General features: G+C 45.8%; 1 non-coding gene across 1 annotated transcript; it reads left to right on the top strand.

Moving 5' to 3' along the window:
- The first annotated feature begins 2,693 nt into the window (after positions 1 to 2,693).
- Positions 2,694 to 2,800, top strand: LOC117095578. Its single transcript, XR_004442095.1, has one exon. It is a non-coding gene; the product is annotated as a U6 spliceosomal RNA (small nuclear RNA).
- Positions 2,801 to 5,434: the final 2,634 nt, after the last annotated feature.

The following is a 5,434-nucleotide window of genomic DNA, read 5'->3' as shown; positions in this document are numbered from 1 at the left end:
TTATTTATTTTTTTTTTTTTTTTTTTTTTTGGAGACGGAGTCTCGCTCTGTCGCCCAGGCTAGAGTGCTGTGGCCGGATCTCAGCTCACTGCAAGCTCCGCCTCCTGGGTTCACGCCATTCTCCTGCCTCAGCCTCCCGAGTAGCTGGGACTACAGGCGCCCGCCACCTCGCCCGGCTATTTTTTATATTTTTTAGTAGAGACGGGGTTTCACCGTGTTAGCCAGGATGGTCTCGATCTCCTGACCTCGTGATCCGCCCGTCTCGGCTCCCAAAGTGCTGGGATTACAGGCTTGAGCCACCGCGCCCGGCCTGATATATTTATTATTCATTAAGTGCAAGTAAATCATCAGAAAGATCTTCATCTTCACGTTGAGTAGGCTGAGGAGGAGGAGGGGTTGGTCTTGCTTTCTCAGGGGTCTCAGGGGTGGCAGAGTGCAAGAAAATCTGCGTACGAGTACACCTGCACAGTTCAAATCCGTGTTGTTCAAGGGTCAGCCCTGTATATATACATGTATATACAAATATGCATGTATATGTTTGTATTTTTTGATTGGTAATGCAGCTGTACATTTTTTTCCTGTTAGAATCATTTTTCAATGGCAGGTGATTAATAGTGGGTGGAATAAACAAGCTACACAACTTCCTTCTACCTCCCTGGGGGGTAGCTGCAGTTAGCTGCCAAGAATTCCATTTCAGCTTTGCTATTTAAAATCTCCAGCCTTGTTTTAAAAATCAAACATGTCTGTGAGGGGAAAATCTCTCTCCATATAAACAAACAAAAAAAATCTTTCTGATAGTACATTTCAACAGAGTATTGAAATAAATGAAAAATACGCATGGTAAAGAGCTTTCTTTTAGGCACCTCTGCATCTCACTACATTGGCTAATTACAAGTTTAAGGAAGAAGAAAGGAACAAGGTTTATCCACCCCCCTGCCTTTTTTTCTGCTTTTTTTTTTGTTTTTTTGTGTTTTTGTTTTTTTTTTTGAGACAGAGTCTCACTGTGTCACTCAGGGTGGAGTGCAATGGCCCAATCTTGGCTCACTGTAACCTCTGCCTCCTGGGTTCAAGCAATTCTCCTGCCTCAGCCTCCTGAGTAGCTGGGACTACAGACATGTGCCACCACACCTGGCTAATTTTTGTATTTTTAGTAGAGACAGAGTTTCACTATGTTGGCCAGGTTAGCCTCCAACTCCTGGTCTCAAGTGATCCCCCCACCGCGGCCTCCCAAAGTGCTGGGATTACAGGTGTGAGCCACTGCACCTGGCCTATCACCCCTTTTTTGCTAGTGAGGAACAAAGCTCCAAGAGGAGAGCTACCTGACTCAGCTCCATGTCATCTCCCAGGAGCTTCCTTGTTTTATTCACGTAGTGAATATCAACTGCAAGACACCAACAGATTCATTCAATTGTCAGTGCACATGTGGTGTCCAGTAATTGCACAGGTACCCAGTATTGAATGGATGCCTAGTATTGTTCTGGTATCTAGTATTGCACAAATATCCAGTATTGCACAGGTGCCAGTATTGATCAGATGCTGGTATTGCACAGCTTTACCCAGTATTACACAGGTACATGTTGCCCAGGTGCAAACATGCTAATGTTGGACAGCTGTCCAGTATTGCACGGGTACCAGTATTGCTCAGGTGCCCAGTATACAATAGGTGCTCAGTATTGCATAGGGGCCAGTATTGCACAGGTATTCTGCGTGGCACATGTGTCGATATGGCTCAGATGTTAGTGGTACGCAGCTGTCCAGTACTGCTTAGATGCTAGTATTGCACAGGTGCCAGTATTGCCCAGGTGGCTAGTATTCCACAGCTGGTCAGCATTGCACAGGTGCCCAGTATGGAACAGATGTTAGCACTGCACAGGTATCCGGTACTTACAACTTACGTGAAGCCTGCTCCCTCTGGCATCTCCATGACCTCATTTCTTAGGAAAATGAGAAAGTGGGACACAAGTCCCGTAGTGGATTTTGTGACCTTGTCTGAAACCCTCCTGGGTATTTTGCCTGACTTCTAGCACAGCCTTTTTTTTTGTTTTTTGGTCTCACATTCTCGCATGGGCGCAGGATGGCATTCCGAACCGAGAAGGGTGTCAGAGCTGAGCTGGGGAAGAGTAGTGAGCTTGGAATCATCTACGTTTTCTTCCCTCCTGTGTCCCTCCCACCACACACTCCACACACATGCCTCGGCATCCCTTTCTGCTCTCCTATCTCCAGACGAAGAGGGAAGGTGGTGGGTCTTCTCACTGTTCTCCCTGCTTCCTCTCTGCCTGGAGGGACGTACTTGGCAGAGAGCTTTCTAATACTCATCGCAAAGAAGAAAACTTGCAGGGTAGAATTTCTGACTCAGGTCAAAAGCCTGGGTGAAATGGCCTTCCCTCTGGCCTCCCAGAGGCATAGAGGCCAAGCCTCATGAGGTAGTCCTTCTGAATCCTTTGCTTTCATTTTCTCTCTGGGATCCTAGTTAGGTATCTTTTGTTGTGGAGGAGCTGCAGATGTGTCTATGTGATACTTAAAAACTTGGTTTATTCCATAGAGATTTTAGTTACAAAGGCAGATGGACGGTCTTCATCCACAAACCGAACAGGTCTAGTTTGATCTTTTGCTCTAGGGGCTATTGAACACAAGGTGTTTCATAGCCAATTCAGGGTCATATCGATTCACAATTGTGTTAAAAGAGGATTTTGGTGCTCATTTAGGCAGCACATATACTAAAATTGGAATGATACAGAGAAGATTAGCATGGCCCCTGTGCATGGATAACATGCACATTCATGAAGCGTTCCATATTTTTATTAAAAAAAAAAAAAAAGGATTTTGTCTCCATCCTGAGAGATCTCTCATAAGGGGCTTTTCCCTGTTCAGGCCTCAGTAATTTCTAGGCTGTCTTTGTCCCCAGAGTACAACTGCTAATTCCTCTCAACATTGGATGCAACGTGATTTGCAAATCTGACCATATCTCCTCCCACTTTCCTCCTGTAAAGGGCTCTTACCACCTTCAATTACAGCATAGTGGCCAGCCCCCTCATTACCTGGCTCTTTGCAGTCTCTGGGTCTGGAGTCATCCTCGGTTACTTCCATACATGCCTGAAGCTGCAGGAAGAACTGCATACTTACAGGTTCCAATATTACCTCGATTTCTCTGCATTTGTCGTCTGCTCACCTAGATAGCTCCTTCAAAACCCGTCTCAGAATTCTCCCTCCAACAATCCTCCCCTGACTTCTCCTCAGTCCATTTGGTCATCTATGATGGACCCCTTGCAGCTTGAACTATTTTAACACATCTCTTATTGCAGCCAGTGTCCTCCAGGGAGCCAACAAGGCCTTGCTCAGCTCCAAGTCTCTGGCATTGCACCTCCTGTAGTGTAAATGCAGAGAACATTTGTGTCCTGAATGAAAGAATTAGTGGTGTTATCTGCCTGGGAGCTGAGGTCTGGATGTCTACCATCCTTTCACCGTAACACCTCCATTTGTTACCTTCAGAAGACAATGTCCGTGTACTGCAGTCCGTGTACTATGAACAAGATGGTTCTTCCCGGGCCAGGCGCGGTGGCTCACGCCTGTAATCCCAGCACTTTGGGAGGCCGAGATGGGCAAATCACCTGAGGTCAGGAGTTCAAGGCCAGCCTGGCCAACATGGTGAAACCCCTTCTCTACTAAAAATACAAAAAATCGGTGGCTCAAGCCTGTAATCCCAGCACTTTGGGAGGCTGAGACGGGCGGATCACGAGGTCAGGAGATCGAGACCATCCTGGCTAACACGGTGAAACCCCGTCTCTACTAAAAAAATACAAAAAAGCTAGCCAGGCGTGGTGGCGGGCGCCTGTAGTCCCAGCTACTCAGGAGGCTGAGGCAGGAGAATGGCCTAAACCCGGGAGGCGGAGCTTGCAGTGAGCTGAGATCCGGCCACTGCACTCCAGCCTGGGCGACAGAGCGAGACTCTGTCTCAAAAAAAAAAAATACAAAAAAATTAGCTGGGCGAGCGTGGTGGTGGGTGCCTGTAATCCCAGCTACTTGGGAAACTGAGGTGGAAGAATTGCTTGAATCTGGGAGGCGGAGGTTCCCATGAGCCGAGGTTGCATCATTGCACTCCAGCCTGGGCAATGAGAGCAAAACTCCGTCTCAAAAAAAAAAAGAAAAAAAGGTCCTTCCCTAGAGATAGGAGTGACCTGACTCTGACTTAGGGCATCTCAGTAAGCCCACAGGATGCTTTATCTTGAGAGAGCTGTATATAGAACTTGTTTCTAAGTACTTTTTGAGAGAGAAAAAATGATAATAATTTCAGCTACTTAAAAAATAAAAGGTGGCTAATGTAATGTATTTGGTTCTAAAAAGACTAGGAGATCTGCATACCTTAACATCAGCTTTGGAGGTCTATAATGTTGGCAAGAGACCTCTTGATTACAGGATGATCTTAGAACAGAGGCTGGCGAACTCCACCCAACCTTCTTGCCAGGGCTCTGGATTTATGGATCCGCTCATGAACCAAGACATTCTCACAGCTGTATGCCTCTATGTGTTCCCGTCATAGAAAGCCAATAACAAAGACAAGCCTGCAGTGAGATCTCTCATACACTGGCCAGAGGATGGAGAAGAAAAGTTTTCTACTTTTTTTTTTTTTTTTTTTTTTTTGAGACAGAGTCTCACTCTGTCGCCCAGGCTGGAGTGCAGTGGCACAATCTCGACTCACTATGAGCCCTGTTATTTAGTTCATTGCATTGTTCATTCAACATGTATTTATTGAGTACTCACAGGTACCAGGCATGATGTTAGGCAGTGCCTACCTTGTTGGGAGACAATTCTCCATGGGTCTCTTGCATTTTTTACATCTGTTGAGTGAGGCAGGAACTGCACTGTGTTCTTGACTACATTTTCCAGGATGTTTGTGTATTAAACAGACTTGGAAGACCAAGTAGTAGCTCCATCCAGTGCAAAAGGCAGGCATTTTACTGCCCATTATGAGATTCTGATTTTCTTGGCTCAAGATTTCTCTTCTGGAACTCAACCCACCATATGGATAAACATCTTCTGAGATCAACCACATCACCCACGTGTAACTTGGAGATGAGGAGATGTCATTCAAATATGCTGATGTCATCATACTGCTTGCTGGGCTGTAAGTGCCTTTGTCTCTGACCCAGGAATCTCACGTCTTCTGTCAGCATCTATGAAACTGGTATAGGCCAAATTGCTCACTTCAAGGCAGGGCAAAACCTCAGACCCTTCACAGTTCTTGGCAAGCTTATATCCTCATTTAAATTACTATTCAAAACATGAAAATGCAAATATTTTGGCCATCATGTTACTGGTAAGAATCCTGGAGCACGGAAAAGTTAAGTAACTCTTCCTGGGTCACACAGAGCTAGTTAGTGTCTGAGATGAGAGTTTTGTCCAAGTCTGTCCAATTCCGGAGCCACTCTCTTTTCAT

The sequence above is a fragment of the Trachypithecus francoisi genome, unplaced genomic scaffold, assembly GCF_009764315.1.
Source record: "Trachypithecus francoisi isolate TF-2019V2 unplaced genomic scaffold, Tfra_2.0 Lachesis_group13, whole genome shotgun sequence".
Classification (NCBI taxonomy): Eukaryota; Metazoa; Chordata; class Mammalia; order Primates; family Cercopithecidae; genus Trachypithecus; species Trachypithecus francoisi.
This window is presented reverse-complemented; position numbering and strand designations above follow the sequence as displayed.